Here is a 19,212-nt window from a genome sequence, read left to right as displayed (position 1 = left end):
AGAATGGTATGTGCCTGTGGAGAGCATTTTTGGCACCTTGTTGGTGGCAGAGTAATATTAATTCTTCAGGACACCTTGAAGCTCATCATAGGCAGGAATCTGGCTTCTGTGCTACGCCCTGTAAGGGCTAGTATCAAGCACATTGGCATCTGAAGTTCAGGGCAGGGCTCTCAAGAATAAGGCTATAAGGAAGTACATCCAGGTCTGCAGTTTGGGGCAGGGCTTTTAAGAATGTGGCATTGGGAAGTACATTCATATTTGATGCTCCAGGCAGTATTCTTACGATTGCAGCTTAGGGCAGGGTGGATTTCAGAATGTAGGCACAAGTATCGATTTTTGTCTCTGACCTTTTCACCTGACCTCCAGTAAGATGTTTGCAGGATCTTTGGTTGTTATCTTGCTTGATCCCTGTCTATGAACTGATGTTACCTTTTTGCATGTAATTAAAATGATTTAAAAAGAAGACAAATAAAGCCAAGCTTCACTATGGTCATGAGGCTTAGACTTCAAGTTGGGCTGAAGTCATGTTGCAACTTTAACTTGTCTCTTTTCTTTCAATCCTCACTCCAGCTCTGGAGGACCCCTGTTGTTTGCCCAAGCTGGTCTTGGACATGTGCCCAAGACCCAATTTCTGATGTAAAAATCCATTCTTTCTTGTGTTCCTGTTCGCCACCGCATCCCAAACTGGTCCTTTTTGTAAATAGATATTTCACATCTTACATTCCTTTCATACACTGACATAGGGTCTATAAACCACACGTATCCTTTGTAAGAAGATAGCAAGCCTTTGAGGGAGGGAGCGGTGCCTACGCTTTGCCCATATTAACTTTGCTCTTTATTCTTTTTATGTATTCTAAAGGTCCCAAAGAAATATTTGTTAAGTGTATCAGTAAAAATGAGTATTGTATTCATGATGCCTGCCTTACTTTGTAAAGTCCACCCATCTTCAGTCACTATATTCCCTGCTCTCTGCATAAAACATGGCCTACATACTTAGCAGGATCTCCAGAACAGCTGGTAAAATGAGAAGGCTGTGAGCAATTTGTGCTGGTAATCAGTACTGTGCCTCCCCTCTTTGAAGAGAAGCATCTATTCTGCATCTTCCCAACACACATTTGCAAAACTTTTCTAAGCTCTTCAAATCCTTGGTTTTGTTCCTCCTCCTCCTCCTCCTCCTCCTCCTCCTCCTCCTTCCTCTCTCTCTCTCTCTCTCTCTCTCTCTCTCTCTCTCTCTCTCTCTCTCTCTCTCTCTCTCTCTCAATATCTCTCTCTCCCCCTTCCTCCCTCCCTCCTTCCCTCCCTCTCTCTTGACTTCTCATTGAATTGATTCTTTGTGAATTTCACATCATGCATTCTGTCTTAGTCAGGGTTTCTATTCCTGCACAAACATCATGACCAAGAAGCAAGTTGGGGAAGAAAGAGTTTATTCAGCTTACACTTTCACACTGCTGTTCATCACCAACAGATGTCAGGACTGGAACCCAAGCAGGTCAGGAAGCAGGAGCTGATGCAGAGGCCATGGAGGGATGTCACTTACTGGCTTGCTTCCCCAGGCTTGCTCAGCCTGCTTTCTTATAGAACCCAGGTCTATCAGCCCAGGGATGGCACTACACACAATGGGCTGGGCCCTCCCCCCTTGATCACTAGTTGAGAAAATGCCTTACAGCTGGGTCTCATGGAGGCATTTCCTCAAGGGAAACTCCTTTCTCTGTCATAATGCCACCTTGTGTCAAGTTGACAGAAAACCAGCCAGTGCACATCCAATCCCACTCCATCTCACCATCTGTCCACATCTGCCCACTGTCCCTGCAACACCTCAAAACAAAACAACCACAAAAAACAGATGATAAAAATAAAGACCTCAACATGAAAGCGATATGTCACACAGCATAGCCTTTTGCCCATACATCTTCTCTTGCAAATATTCATTACAATGATTCATGGGTCTCATTAAAGACCTCTGGCTTCTGCTACACCATCAATACTGGGACTCCTCTCAGATATCCTGTTATTATCCTGTGTCATAGAGATCCTGCAGATTTGGTCTGCAAGACCAGTCCCTTCAGGTGCTCCAGGAGTTCATAGATCGGGTAGATGTTGGAGTGGACCAACTCAAAGCCCTGGATCTTGGCCTGGACGGTAGCTGAGTTAGTCAGCCCACCAGACTCATTGGGTCAACTTTCCAGCACTGTCCCAGCAAGGACAAAGGGAAGGACACGCTCTCCTGTTCTCCTGCACTAGGAACTAGTTCTCCAGCGCCCACATCATCAGGACCAGCTCTATGCTGGGGTGAGGAGCAGGCCCACTCTCCAGGGTGCTGATTCTTTTGAGGGATGAGGCCAGCTCTCCACCCTGCCAAGGTGAGAGGTAGGGCCATATCTCCCATGGCTGTGCCCCCAGGGCCAGCTCCACTGTGCTGCCCATGTGAGCTGTGTTCTTAACACTGAAATAGATAGAAGGTTGTTCCCACTTTACTATTGGAAAAACTGAGAGGCACAAGTGGCAACTGACCTGCCTACCTAGTAAGGTAGACCAGACATTTTTCTCCACTCCACTCTCCTCCCTAAGAGACTGACCAACGTAGCCACTGTCAACAGCAGCTCACTCTGAGACCCTGTACCACTCCTTGTTAACTGCCCCCCCAGAACTCTGCCCTTATCTTTGTGAATATGCTTTCAACTAAGTACTCTTTAATTGCTCATAATAGATATACCATCTGTCTTGCTGGAATCCTGAGGGATGTTAGTCTTGATCCTACCTTCTAGCTCTTGCCCCATCATTTGACCTCCAACTCTACATACTTGTTAGTCCTGATACCAAATTAGAAGGAAGAGCCATCTTCTCATTATGGCCCACAGCTCCTACTAATTGACACATGGAAGGGACTGCCACACTGACACGAGGAAGGAACTGACACGAGAACAGAAGCTCCCAGAATCAAGGCTGCTCCACTCTGCCAGTGAGCCCAGACGTCTGTACCTGCAGACAGCTCCAGTTCTCTCTCAGTAAACAAGTCTGCTCCAGCTGCTGGGACATCGATGGAAGACAGACAATGCAGTGACTCATCAGAGAGGCAGAAGTCACTTGACCCCCCCCCCCCCCCCCCCCCGTGAGTCAGACAGATTCTGCTGTCAACAAAGCACTGATCTGAATAAAAACTAAACCAACCCTTTGCCTCATGTGAGTTCCTGGCAATCAAGTAATTAAAAAAAAAAAATCCTAGGACTAAAACCCCATGGGATGCCCCCCTCCCCAGATATACTGCCCTTTAAGTCCTCCAATCTTCCTTTGTTAGCCTTCTCCTTTTCTCCCCAACTACAAAAAAAAAAAACCTACTTGTGGAAATGAATCAGATGGAGAATCACAAGGGCTGCATTTCGGAGATAAGGGGCAGAGGCCACCAGCCTGCCAGCCTGCCACTTCGCTTTAATCATTTTTGTGGTGCTTGGTACCCACGCATCTGAAGCTTTGCTTCTCCTTCTTTCCATTTTAGCTCTAACAAGAAACTCAATTTAAGAGGCAAGTGCCCTCAGCTGGCTTTTTATCAGCCTCATCCTCAGTTCCTTTCTCTCTTGGTTAAGCCTCCTTCAGCTTTTGCAAATTTAACAGCCTTACCCCTGGCCTAGCCCTTCTAGCTTTTGAGCATAAGAGTCACATGTGTTGAGCATAGCGTGTGAGCATAAGAGTCACATGTGTTGAGCATAGCGTGTACAGTGAGATAGCACATACATCAGGTGTCTGTTACATACTGGGGCTTTTGTTTATGCATTGAATTGTCTTAATGACTCTGGCACACAGCACGTATATGTATACTTTACCAAAAAGGACAAGCCCAGACAGGGGTTTAGCTACAGTCATAAGGTTAACAGTGAAAAGAAAATTTTAATTCGGCCTTACCTACACATACACTTAGCTATTAATTTCACTTCTACATATGTGTAATCACTTAAATTTCAGATATCTACAACTGTAGATAGAAACCTTCATCACAAATTAATATACCCTATTATCCTATTATTTTTGGCCCTCAAGCTTGGCACTTGTTTACTGAGCACATACTATCCACTGCTTGCTGTGCAGGATGCCAGGAGCATGAAGCTGGATGTTCTCTTTTTCTAAAAGGCTCCCATCCTGATTAGAGGAGAAGCTAACCAATTTCTTTTAAAGTAACTGGTTTCTTTTTGGGATCTGGTATCATAGAAAACATTATGTCAGCATCAAAGCTGGAGGGGGGGGGCGGTTCTGCTTCTTACTCTAAGACCCAAACAGGTGAACAGTTGTAGGTACACTTATGGAAAACTTGGGAAAGCAAAGAGAAGATGTCAGCAGAGCAACCTGACCAGGGCTTAAGAGTACATAAGTTTGAAAGAGAAACTATTTCCAAAAGTCTGGAGCATAAAGTTACTGCTCCTCGTAGCAGAACTCATTCATTAAACAAACATTTCTTGAACACATTTGAGCTATAAATGGTGCAAGGGGAAGAGAGTCAGACAAATAATTCAGTGTTTACAGCTTAACAGGAGAAAAATCAAAGCAACAATTATAACATCCCATGAGAAGACAAGAGAGGAGGATGACATGAATGGGGATAGTATGGAAAGACAGCGGTAGAATCAGAAGGAGATAGTAGTCCAAGTGGGAATTAGCCAAGGGAGATAGTTGGGAAGAAAATTCCAGGAAAAACAAAAACAAAAACAAAACAAAACAAAACAAAAAACAGGACATGGGTTATACACAGGAATGAAGGTAAAAGGAACCTCAAGACTTTGAGTGGGAACCACTGAACATATACCTAAGTTTACATCATTAAAGTTGGTCAGAGATGTGTCCTTTCTAATTAATGCTTTCAAGTAATACAGTCGTGGTAGAAAATTAACCATAGAAAAGAAAATTCGTTGAAAATCATATTCCCATACCTATTCCCAGCCTCCCTGTCCTCACACCCCACACTCCCATCCTCAACCCTTAGAGGGCTACAGTGAGTGCTTACACTTCCTGGGAATGTGGGTACCAGGGTTCTACGTGCTCTGAAGATTCATGCAGTCTTCATCATTGTGTGGCTTGGAGAAAATAAGTTGTGCAGCATAATATTTTAGAGGGATGGTTTTCCCGGATGGCAGTTGTTGTTTGCTAGTCTTTGTGGATGGAGTGCCTCTGGGATGTGGTATACTTCTGTCTTATAAACAAAGAAGGAAGACTTGGAGAGGTCAGGTGATGGCTTAATTTTCTATTTCAGAGGGGTCCAACCTGACGACTAAAGATGAAACCTGAGTCTTTCCCTCTTTATATCTAGTCAGTCACCAGCTCTTTCTGATTCAAAGTCCTTATTTTTCAAAGCCATCCTTGTCTCTTCACGCCCATCCCCAGCCCCTCCCGTGGCTTTCACTATCCCTCACCTGGTCAATAGTATTGAGACGTGGAATATTTAATAGGTCATTATCTTATGAGAGCAGGATTGGAGGAGTAAGTGAGTGTTGTCACATGGAATGGATTTCTCCTCCTTCTTTCTTCCTGCCTCATGCCCTCTCAACCTTCTAGCTTCTGGCATAAGATCATGGAGCATGGAGGCCCTGCCCATATGTCAGTGCTGGGCTCTTACTCTTCCCAACCTGCAGAACCATGAGTCAAGTGAATTTATATTACTTACAAATAATTTAATACATCGTCTAGTACCACAAAACACAAAAGGAATTGCTACCAAGCCAGGTTAGGTCCTTGCTATAATAATAAGTAACTAAAAATGAAGACATGGCTTTGGAATTAGGCCAGTGGATGAAGGCCTGAAGAAATTGAGAAACTGGCTTGAAAAATGTCTACATTTCTGTACATGGAGTGTTCACTGAAATGCCAGAGAAGAAAAGGCATTTGATGAATGTCTTTGTGTGACATGATCAGGATGTTGGTAGAACTGTGGATAGTGAAGGACAATCTGATATGATGTCAGTGAAAATAAGGAATATGCTTTGAGAAACAAGTAAAAATGACCTTTGTCTTAAAGGAGCAAAGAACGTGGTAGAACTGTGTTCATGTTCTAGCAAGCATGTCTAACTTTTGGACATTATGACATTGTGACATTGGCATCTCAATGTTCATGCTCTAGAAACACTTGATTGAATTATAAAAATAAATTAAGAGAAGGAAAGAAAGAAAGACACAATGTTTTAAATAATCTTTGGGTTTTGTTAGATCACCCACATAATTATACTCAGCATCAGGCAGCACATTAGACACACCTAGGTCTAAGGATGGTAGGTAGAATGCACACTGAGCTGGCATAGTCAGGGGAAGAAACTTCCAAGCAAAATATGGCAGGAGCTGCCTGATGACCTTCATACTGGAACTGTACAGTTCGATGTTAGAGGAAGAAAAGTACTTAAAGACAACACATAATATAAAAGAAATAATGCAGAACTATGTGGAAAATTTATAACCTGTGTAGTTGAAAGTAAAGAAATATGTTTAAGAATAGACCAAAAACAGACCAAAAGTAAGCCTTTGGTAAAGAACCATCTCTGAGTAGATGACCCACAAGCTGTATCTCACATTTTAGAGAGGAAGGAGAACTGCCTGCAGCATTTTGTCTAGAGCCCCATCTTAAGAACAAGGGGTTTTGTCGACAGAATAAATTTTGGGTCAAAAGTTTTATAGGTGCACTGGTGTCCCTATCACTCCAATTGGGTCCCTGACTGACTGCAGAGATCACCTTGATAGGTTCCATATCCCCATTGCTGTGAGTCTCAGCTAAGGTTGTCCCCACTGATTCCTGGGAGCCTCCCTGAGCCCAGGTCTCTGGCATGTTCCCCACCCCATCCTACACTGCAGATTTTCATTTATTCTCCTGAGTCTCCCCACACCAGATCCTGAACACCCCACTCAATTCTCTTTCTGTCCCCTCTCCCACCCATTTCCCACCTTCCCATCTGTATCCTATGACTATTTTATTCCCTCTTCTAAGTTAAACTCAAGCATCCTGGCTTAGGACTTCCTTCTTGCTTAGTTTTGCTGTATCTGTGGAGTGTAGTGAGCATCCTGTATTTTATGACTAATAGCCACTTACAAGTGAGTACATACCATGCATGTCCTTTTGGGTCTGGATTACCTCACTCAGGAGGATACTCTGAAGTTCCATTCATTTGCCTGCAAAATTCATGATGTCTTTGTTTTTAATGGCTGGATAGTATTCCATTGTATAGAGATGTACCACGTTTTCTTTATCCATCTTTTAGTTGAGGGATATCTGGGCTGTTTCCAGTTTCTGACTATTACAAATAAAACTGCCGTGAACATAGTTGAGCAAGTGTCCCTGTGGTATAATAGGGCATCTTTTGGGTATATGCCCAGGAGTAGTATTGGTTGGGTCTTGAGGTAGAACTATTCCCAGTTTTCTAAGAAACTGACAAGTTGATTTCCAAAGTGGTTGGACAAGTTTGCACTCCCACCAGCAATAAGGAGTGTTCCCCATATTCCACATGCTTGTCAGCATGTGCTATCTCTTGAGTTTTAGATCTTGGCCATTCTGACCAATGTAAGATAGAATCTGAGGATCATTTGGATTTGCATTTCCCTGATAAGTAAGGAATATTTAAGTGCTTCTCAGCCATTCAAGTTTCCTCTACTTAGAATTCTGTTTATCTCTGTATCCCATTCTTTAATTGGGTTATTTGGGTTGTTGGTATCTAACTTCTTGATTTCTTTATATATTTTGAATATTAGCCCTCTGTCAGATGTAGAGTTGGTGAAGATCCTTTCCCAATCTATAGGCTGTCTGCCATTTTGTCCTCTTGACAATGTCCTTTGCTTTACAGAAGCTTTTTAGTTTCATGAGGTCCCATTTATCAGTTGTTCATCTTAGTGTCTAAGCTTGTCTACAATAAATTCAGGCACAGGGGATGGAGCAGAGACTGAGGGAATGGCCAACCAATAACTGACCCAAGTTTAGACCCATCCCATGGCAAACACCAATCCCTGACCCTATTAACAAAACTCTTTTATGCTTGCAGACAGTAACCTAGCATAACTGTCCTCTGAGAGGCTCCATTCAGTAGCTGATTGAAACAGATACAGAGAGCCCCACAGCCAAACACTGGATGGAGCTGGGGGACTCTTATGAAAGGGTTGGGAGAAGAATAGTGGAGTCTGAAGGGGATAGGAACTTTTGGGAAGACAGTCAACTAACCTGAACCACCAACCAAAGAGCATACATGGGCTGGACCTAGTTCCCCCAACCCCCACACACGTAGCAGATGTGCAGCTTGGTCTTCATGTGGGTCTCCCAGCAACTGGAGTGGGAGCTGTTTCTAAAGCTGTTGTCTGTCCATGGAGTCTGTTTAAGTCAGCCTAACTGAGCTGCCTTGTCTAGCCTCAGTGAGAAAGGATATACCTAGCCTTGCAGATACTTGATATGCCAGGGTGGAATGATACCGGGGGGGGGGGGGGGGGCTCCACCCTCTCAAATTAGAAGAGGGGGGACGAGAGGAAGAGCTATATGAGGGGAGGATGGGGGCCAGTGATCGAGATGTAAAGTGAAGGAAAAAAAGAACAAGAGTTTCAGGCAGATATCTTGAGACCTCAGCACTCATTCTCCTGGGCTGCCTCAAGTGTCTGCTCTCCAATCCTTGACACAAAACCTCCTGGCTATTCCAGATGTAGCTCAAGTGTACACAGATACAGCTCTTAGTTTTATAGGGCTACACATTAAGCCTTACCTATGTCCACATTCACAAATTATTCTGCAAGATGCAAGGACTTTGGAGGCATACCACCTACTTCTAGAGTTCTGAGGATATTATCCAGAGACTCTGGTAGAAACATGTGACAGAAAAGGAGCTACTATGCAGAATCCCCAACAGAGCAAAGCCCAGTAGCAGATGGACTGTCTCTGAAACATTACTCCGGAAGAGCTGTAATCACAGTGCTGCAAACATACCCAGGGAGTGGAGATATGCTTTAAGCTCAATGCAAAACAGACTGAAGACAGAGAAATATTAATAGCATTTACAGAAGTGAGATCTGAAAGCTTTGCCTAATGCCTCACAGAAATAAGTGATAGGAAAAGGGTTTCAGTGGAGGCCTCATGAGTTTTTCATTATACTCTGTATACTGGCCATGAGCTTCTGGGACTACATGTGAGGACATCCTCCGTCTTTTGTGACTTAACTAAGGAGTGGCTTATATTTTTAATAACAGAAATGCCCCGTGTGTGGAATCCAGACTAAGAGGTTCCATGGTGGCACAAGAAGCAGGTTATTTTATCACAAATATTTAGCCTACCACCAGGATTCATAACTATGTTCCTAACAGAAAATAAAAACTAGGATGAAAGGTAAAAAGTCACTTAAGAGATGACTCAGTCCACTGAACAGGCTTTCTCAGAAAGCCACTTGGAAACCTGATCTCACATTTTACTGACCAGAACTCTGCCACAGAGATATTTGTATTTACAAGCTGTATACTTTAAATTATAAACAACAACAACAACAACAACAACAACAATAATAATAATAATAATAATAATAATAATCCCTAATAGACAAAAGAGAATGAATTTAGGGATGACAACAAGGAACATCTGCCACATGACTTCTGCCCTCACCCTAGAAACTACCACATGATTATGTCTATTACTATTACATAAACTAACTCAATACTGGGATTCCCCAAACACAGTATTTTCAAGTTGTGTTGTTTGTCTCCCACTTCCAGTACAAATACAGTCTTCTCTTAGATGAGTATCCATAATCAGCTAATGGTTTCTGGGAAAGATTTTCTTCAGTGGTGTAGCCATTGGCAAGGTGCCCATGCTCCTTTAAGCAGCCCAGGAAGAAAAAGCTCATAACTTAACCTTGAAACCTATTCTATATGAAAGGGGAGTTGGCTGCCAACTTTTCTAGTCTAACTATAAACAGATTATATATCACCTACATATACTAGATTCTTAGAATTAGGAGGTATTACTTGTCTATATCTATAGATAGCATCGTTACCACAAAGCAATGGCCCAAGAAAAGATGCAAGAAATTGAGTTTTTTCTTTTTGTATTGAGATTAAGTGATTTGTCTAACCTTAAGAAGCTTTTGTCTCTCCCGGTCCATCCAGTTCAACTGTGCTGATAGCTCAGATAAAAAGCAATATAAAGAGTAAAGTATTAGGTCACATCCCAGGGGACAGTCAAGATGGTTAAAACTCTGGAAATAGTGCAAGTTGGGAAGGTAGCAGATATGCTTGTGATCTTGACACACAATACTGAGAAGAAATGGAGCTTTACCAGTCACTAACCCCAAATCCAAAATTTCCCTCTACAACCTGCAAATGTGTGCTCCTGCATTCCTGCCACACCCTTTGGGAAAAGTTTGTGTCTATGACTTAAGAAGACAAGGAAAATGCTATCACAAAACCACAAATGATTCCAGTGATCAGCTCAGGGTTTGAGATAAGGTTTTACTAATAGCAAAATTGGTATCCCTTCTGCTCTTGTGCTCATCTCTGCTGTCAGGTAAAAGACAGGAGCTAAAACAAATGTTTGTAACCATAAGGAGCCTTTGGGGCTGGTAGCAGTGAGACAGTCCCTGGAGCTAAAATCAGAACATCAAAATTATTGTAACTACTTAGGTCCTGATATATGAAGTAATTTCTTTAACACTTTCCAGTTTTCTTATCTGGAGAAAAATGGAGAAGATGCTAGCATCTGCCACAAACACTTATTGCAAAGTATAAAATGAGTAGTCCACTTACCTAATAATTAAGTCCCTAGTGCTGGAAGACACAGGGAGCAAATGAGGATACAACAGAGTAAACATGTATGTATCTGCATTACATGTATGTAATTTCCATGTAACTGCAATAAGCAAGTGTCCTAGTTAGCTTTCCATTGCTATGGAGAGACACCGTGACCAAGGCAACTCTTATAAAGGACACCATTTAATAGAAACTGGTTTACAGGTACTGAGTTTCAGTCCATTATCATCAAGGCAGGAGCATAGCAGCTTCCAGGCAGGTATGGCACAGGAAGAGCTGAAAGTTCTACATCTCAATCTAAAAGAAGCCAGGTACCGACTGTCTTCCTGGCAACTAGGTGAAACACTTTGTCTTTCATTGGATGCACTTGAACTCAGTCTGGAACACTGTCACATCATCAAGTTTGGGTAGGAATGTGAGGAAGGCTCAAGAAATCAACGGAGGACTCCAAACTCTCAGAGGTCCTGAAGCCAACAAAAACAAAAAAACTTCCTGGCCCAAAAGATGTTTCTCCTGAGTGTGCTTTCAGATAAAAGAACATGACTCTCACCAGACAGGAAGCCTCTGGAAGAGCCCAACCTGAACACTCAGCATATGTTACGTGAACAGAAGTAAAACTGAGTTGAACTCAGTAAGCCATAGAGGTTAGCCTCAGAAACATCATTCTGTAGAATGGGGCAACAAAAGATGTGGCTGTCCCTGAAAGGTAGACTAAAATGTGTGTCTGGGAACTTTCGTTTTCTGACCACTCTGGTTTGTTCCATAGCCCAATGGGCTACAGAGGGCCTCCTGAGAAGAAGGAACTTGAGTCTCTTCATAATGGCTATGTTTTAGGGAGAGGCCTTTAATCATCCCATCTGGTCAACAGGAACAATTTATGCCATGAATCCCTCTTAAGGGGGAAAAGGTTCTATTAGTTTTTTTGGCTTTTTCCTACCTGATGGCATTTACAGTTCAGAAACTAGTTCCAATTATAACTTCAAAGTTAGGTTTCTGACTTCAGGGAACAGTGTAATTGCCACCTACTATTAATGTAGCTATAGTTATTCTGTTTGCCCAGATTCTTATAAATGTAAAAATACTATGAAGGTAGTGAGAAGAAGCATCTTCAAAATGTTACAAGTCCTACTGGAACCCGTGGGACAAGACACTGGATCCCAGATAGGATGTCTGTGGTGTTCAGGAACTGCAGAAGTATGGGGTTTACCGCTGAGTTCTTTGGGGAAGTCAGAAAAGGAACAGAACCCTACAGTAACCGGTCATTCAGGCACTTGCTTAATTATTTATTAAGAGAATTTTGCTTGCCAAACCCTGTACTAAGTACTTGAAGGTAACAGAATTTTAGGGAAAAATAATACATTCCAGGCAGTGGTGGCACACATCTTTAATCCCAACACGTTGGGAGGGAGAGGCAGATGGATCTCTGTGAGCTTGAGGCTAGCCTGGACTACCAAGCGAATTCTAGGACAGCCAGGGCTACACATAAAAACCCTATCTTGAAAAAATAAAGGAAAGAATACTAATAGAGTTAGTCTTTAGAAGGAATGAGAAACACAGTTCAATTTATAGTACTTAAGAAAAACAGAGAAAACAGCCACGGTGTGCAAGAGCAGGTTCCAGACAGCAACTGAAAGGAGGCCTCTGGCATTGGAAACTCACATGACTTAACTAGAATCATACAGATCTTTGGATTTGAAACCGGCCTAATGTCCAGCCTTACATACTTTTCTGATGAAGCTCAGATTTATGGGGGGAGAGAGACTACTTAAAATGTATTTCCCTCAATTAGCTTAAAACTAAGGTTTTATGAGCCATAGTCCTGTCATCCAAAGAAAAAATGAGAACGAGAATGTTCACGGTAAAATTGGATTATTTCTGGATTATGTTTCATGATGTGAACTTTATTTCCAAGAAATATGTAGTGTCAGGACAATGCTTTCTCTCCCAGGTGAAATATAAGACAGAATACATAAGCAATGAAGTACAACGATCATGGGAGATAAATGAGGGAGAGGAGTCATGTGATCAGGCAGGTTAGTGCCTCATGAGCTTGCAGGTGATGGCCCTAGAGCAGGAACAGACATGAGGCCTGGCAGACACCATGAGGCAAAGAGACATAACTGAATATCCAAGTAGATCAACTAGAACTTCTTGGTCCCAAGTTTTTTGCTCTTCCTAAAAATCCTGAAATAATCCCAAGAGTTGACACAGAGTCAGAAGTATTCTTTTGTCCTGACTGGAAAACCTCATGAGGCATAAGGTAAAGAAATTAAGTTTTTACCACAAAAGTCAGGCAAAGTTGACTTTACACTCTGCTCCTTATTTCTGTCCGGCAAAAGTCATGAACAAGACCCTAAAGGGTCAAACTATTTTTCAGTACCTGGTCTATATCATCTTGAGACAAAGCTCAAGAATAATCAGAGGCACACACACACACACACACACACACACACACACACACACACACACACACACACACACCATATATATTCACCCCAGATAGAGAACCTGTAACAGACCAAAATACCACCAAAGCCCAATTTGGTGTACCAATGAGTTTTATTGGGGTCACTATAGGAATATGGATGGGGATGACTACACAAGCAAAAGGACTCAGACAGCTGCACTGTGAAGACCCCCCTGCCCCCAGCATGAGTGACAACTCACAGAAGCTAGGAACCCAGAAAACCTGCACAGCCCGCAGGCAGCTCAACAAGGGGAAGGTGGTTCAGCTGGTATGAGACTCTTCCAGGCAGCTGGTCTTGTGTCTGAATTATGGTTTCTTTTGCTGTAATAAAACACCATGACCAAAACAACTTGGGAAAGAAAGTCTTTATTTGTCTTATGTTTCCACATCACAGTTAATCATCAAAGAAAGTCAAGACAGGAACCTGGAGGCAGAAGCTGATGCAGAGACTGTGGAGGGGTGTTGCTTACTGGTTTGTTTCCCATGGCTTGTTCTTATAGAACTCATGATCACCAGCCACAGGATGTCACTACCTACAATGGATTGGGCCCTTCCCCATCAATCACTAATTAAGAAAATGCCCTACAGCCAGATCTTATGGAGACATTTTCTCAATTGAGGTTCCCTCCTTTCACATAATTTTAGCTTGTGTCAAGTTGACATGAAACTAATCAGCACAATTTGTCTGAGAATCTTCTTTGCAGCTTGGCTCCTCTGAGAGTGACTCTCATCAGCCCTTATTGTTTAGTCTTGGGAAGGGCCTAGTGAATCTGGTCAATTTCAGGGACTTCCTGATGCTATTTTGAGTTGTACACAGTCTGTCTTAAGGAGCTTCCCTGAGAATGGAATGTTTTAATCTCTAGGAAGATGCTACACAACACTTGCAAATTTTCTAGATAGAAGACAACCATAATACTAGAGATTTAAGACAACAACAACAAACTAAAAATAAACAGGGGCTGGAGAGATGGCTCGGAGTTTGAGTAGGAACTGTGGGGCTGGAGAGATGGCTCAGAGTTTAAGAGTAGGAACTGTGGGGCTGGAGAGATGGCTCAGTGGTTAAGAGTACTGACTGCTCCTCCAGAGGTCCCAAGTTCAATTCCCAGCAAACACATGGAGGCTCAAAACTATCTGTAATGGGATCTGAAGCTCTCTTCTGGTGTGTCTGAAAACAGCTGCAGTGTAGTCACATACATAAAATAAATAAATCTTAAAAAAAAAAAAAAGAGTAGGAACTACTGTCATACTCTTCCAGTGGATCCAAGTTACATTCCCAGATCTGTGTTGGGTGGCTCACAACTGCCTGTAACTCCAGCTCCTGAAGAGCTGATACTTTGCTCTGTGCTGTGCCGCCTTCTGCACACATGTGCACATAGCCCCCCAACATACACATGTATGCATAACCTTAAAAATGTCAAACATAAAGATACAAGGCTTTTAAGTATACAATTAAAAAACAGACAAATGATAAACATCACAGAAGAAAACACAACTTTTAAGAACATAACAGAAATACAAAATGAAGTGTGGGGAGAAAAGATGAGAAAAAGATGCATAGAACCCAAATGAGCTATAGCGCGAACTTGAGAATCCTGTGGTGCATGCAATCAAAAGAGCAGGGAATGGGGAATGAAAAGAACAAAGAAATTACTTGATGAAACAGTGGGAAAATTCAAATTTGATGAAAATTATAAACTTGCATGCAGACGCTCCCAAGCTTGTGATGGAGTTATCATCCTGATCAAGCTCTTGTAGCTGGAGACAGATTTAGACATCTACCATCACAGCTTAGCAACACAGTGCACTAGAGTGTGTTGGTAACTGACCCTGTGATAGTGTGGCTCACTGTGAGCAGTATTTTGACTGTGTGCTCTCTAGCCTAGGAAAACATCTAAGTTCAATATGTAAACCATCGTTTCAGCTAAACATTTATGATTTCTGTGTCACTGTAAATTAGAAAAACTTCCAATGGAATCCTTAAAAATCAAAGACCCTCTGTCACCCCTGATGGGGTCTACATATGAGGACATCCAAAGGGAGAGAAAGGGAGGATAAGAGACAGTAATATCACGTGTCACCACATGCAGAATCCAGATTTAAATACAGGCATGCCAGCAGAAGCAGACTGCTCTGGAGGAGAAGAGGACAAAGATGAGGGTGGGAGACAAAGGGAGACAACAGACAAGTAAGCATGCACAAACTACAGCGATGCACCTGCATGGATGATGACACCTGCCCTCGGGAAGGCTCTTTTGCAGAATCTTTAAAAGGTAAACGTACACCATAGGACACCTTTGTTCCCTGGTTAGGTATTTACCTAAAAAAAGTAAAGTATATAGCCATGCAAAATGTGGCCATGAATATTCATAGCTGCCTTACTTGTAATGGTCCAAATCTGAAAATGACCTACATACTCACCAAAATGGAGATGGGTGAAAAAACGTGTGGAATAGCTACATGACGCAAAGCGTCCAGAAAGGATGAACTCAAATACACGGCAGCTTGATAGACCAAGTGGATAGAACAAAGTGGTCCAGACAGAAGAGAGCAGATTGCCTCGAATAAATGTATAAGTTCCTGAACACAAATACCCTGCCAAACCAGAATCAAGAAGAGAAAAACCATGAATGCTGAAATTGAAGCAATAATTTTAAATCCCCATCTAAAAGAAAAGGAAATCTAGAACCCATTGACTTTACTTTTGAAATCCATAAAATGTTTAAAGAAGTGATTCCAATTAAAGTTGAAATGGAAAGAACTCTATTTAACATATTTCTTAAAAGGCTAGCATCACCCTGACACAAAAACAGACAAAAGTTGGGGGTGGGGGTGCATCCCTGTCATCTCCATACTTGGAGGTGGTGACAGGAAGACCCTGACCTCAAGGTCATCAGCCACAGGTAGCTGGAGAATACCCTGGGCTATATGAGCTCCTGTCTCAAAAAGACCCAATATGACGAGAAGGGACACAAAAATCCTCAACAAAGCACTAGTAGGAAACTGATGTCAATGGCACATTAAGATTTTTATAGCTTTACAATGTTCTGAAACAGCCTAAGACGTGACTTGCTGTAGACACTGAGGACCTGGGAGCGACTATCTTCACTGACACTAGAACCCAGTTTCTTCAGCACTCTAGCATGGACTGAAGACCAGAAACTCTCCAAGAATCTTCTATTGGGATGGCTGGGGCATTCAGCTTCAGGAACTGGGTTCTCTGGCTACCCCCCCCCCAACACACACATACACACACACAGTGGACAGTCACTGCTAAGCTACCCAGCCCCTACTGTGTAAGGCAATCTAATAAACTTTTTATAACACACAATCATTCTTCTGTTTGTTTTTCTAAATAACTCTAATACAGTGATGCTCAGCAAAACAAAGTCAGAGACACACAAAGCTGACTTGAGAACATACTACAAAGCTATCCTCACTAGCACAATATGGTACTACATAGAACTATTCATAGACTAGTGGAATGAAGTATAGAACCCCTGATTTTTTTTACACCCTTGTAGTGAGAATTTTGGTTTCTTTACAAACCCAGTTATGTGAATATAGTTCTGTTTTAATCCCAGGTGTGAATGTGGGCCTACTACAGATTGCCCATTACAGCTAACTATGATTTGTTACATGCTCTGGCAGGAGTGTGATTCTACCAGCTGAAATCATAGTTTTCATGTGGAATTCTGGGAAATCTTGAGAGGCTATAATAATGCCAGAGCCCCAAGAGGTGACACTGCTGCTGGTGGTTCCTGCTGCTGCTTTTTCTGTTTGCTAGATTGCTGATTACCTTTGCTGCTTGCTGGATTGCTGATTGGAGATATCCTGACAAGACTGGACTTGCCCAAGGATCTCCATGCCCCTAATCGGCAATAAGTAGTCTAAAGAGATCTGCCCTGGTCAGGTGGCTCAGTAGTTAAAAGCACTATCTGATCTTATATATGTTCTGAGTTCAAGTCCCAGCAACCACATGGTGGCTCACAACCTTCTATACTGGAATATGATGCTCTCTTCTGACATGCAGGCATACATCCAGATAAAGCATTCATAATCATAAATAAATTTTTAAAAAGAGTTCTATGACTCCTTCCCCCTCTAACCTTCTTTCTCGCCTACCTAGTGTGGGAGTTGGAAGGAATTGGGGTAGAGAAGGGTGGTAGATGTAAGAATCCAATAAAGTACCCAAAAAGTATGGCTACAAAACAGCCTATTACATACTATCAAATTACCATAATGTACCCCATAAATATGTATAATATGATATTCCTATTTATAAAAAAGAAATGACTTCCATCTTGGCAAGAATCGCACAGGTATGTCAGCTTGGACCCTCATGTGTTGTGTTGTTTTGTTTCTTACATTGCTCTCACTTTAGGCATTCCCCCCATTACTCTGCCTTCGAAAATCAAAGGTGTGGAGCAAAGAGACAGCCCAGGTTTGCACCATTAGAGGCTGACTAAAACAAATGTACCGTCTCTGTGTACAGGGTAAGGGAAAGGGGGAAGCCAGAGGAGAGTGGGCACAGCATTCGAAGACTGGAGGGGAATGTAGACAAAGGAGGAGAGTGCCCTCAAACGTGAAAGGATCAGAAATACTCTTCAAATGGAACTGTGTCTTGAGTTTTACCTGTCCTCCAGGAATGTTATGGACACCACAGAACTTAATGTGGCTTCTAGTGCCATCTACTGGGAAGCATGGGAACCAGCTAAACCTGGAGTTGGAGACAGAAGGCAGAGACCAAGGAATGAATAACTTTGAGGAGACAGCTTTCCTTTCCTGCCTGTCCTAATAAGTTTCTAAAAGACTCCTAGGAAACGATCTACCCATCTTCCATGCTACCTCATGACCATTTGGTTCCAGGACCCATCCATGTAAGTTATCAGTTGCTTTACTATCTTCACAGGAACTGTTGTCTTCCCTTTACGTATCCTTAACAGAATGGCATGGGATATCCTTTCGAGAAAAAAAATCCCCAGTGAACATGAAAGGGGGAAACTCAATTTACCAATCCTATTTCCTATTGATGATTTAACAAGTCTTTAGGAACCAATCAGCAAGACAAGCCACAAGCAAGAGAGAAAGTGAACGGATATTGATTTACTAGAAGAAGCCTCGCGCTCCATTAAGCAGACCCCGTGAGCTCACTATCCTGTTCTAGTGGGGCAGGAAGCTGCTTGATCCACAGAGGAAACATTCCTCTGCGGCCAGCTCATGTCCTCGGCTGACTCAAAGAACATCTACTCCCCGCAAAGAACTGAGGGGTATGTTAGCATGTGGCAAGACAAGAACGTTTATCAATTACCAATTGATAGTTGAGCTTGGCTCTCAGAGCTAAATAAGCTGCTTTCTCAGTAGGATTTCTATTGCTGAGAGAGAGAAAGGAAAAAAAACACTATGAACAAAAGCAACTTGGGAAGGAAAAGTTTGATTTGTCCTATACTTCCACATTGCTGTTCATCATCAAAAGAAGTCAGGACAGAAATCCAAACAGCAAAGGAACCTGGAAGCAAGAAGTGGTGCCCAGATCATGAAGGGGTGCTGCTTACTGGCTTGCTCCCCATGGCTTGTTCAAGCTGCTTCATTATAGAACTCAGAACCACCAGACCAGGGATGGCTCCACCCACAATGGGCTGGGTCCCCCCACACACACTGGTCACTAATTGAGAAAATGTCTTACAGCTGGAGCTTATAGAGGCATTTCCTCAACAAAGGCTCTTTTCTCTCAAATGACTCTTAGCTTGTGTCAAGTTGACACATAAAACCAGTCAGTACAACTGACCCATTGTCAATCTAACACACAAACATCACTATTAAGTCACAACCCTTCCATTCTTATTCATCCCCAAGATCCCACATTAAAAACAAATAACTTTTAAAAGTCCCAGAGTCTTTACAAATTCAAACACATTAACATTTCAGTCCCTTTAAAATAACCAATGTCGTTTAAAATTCAGTTTTTTAAAATTCAAAGTCTCCTCGGCAAAATAAAAGAAATAAACCAAATA

The sequence above is a fragment of the Micromys minutus genome, assembly GCF_963924665.1.
Source record: "Micromys minutus genome assembly, chromosome: 1".
Lineage (NCBI taxonomy): Eukaryota > Metazoa > Chordata > Mammalia > Rodentia > Muridae > Micromys > Micromys minutus.
Note: the sequence above shows the minus strand (reverse complement) of the source record.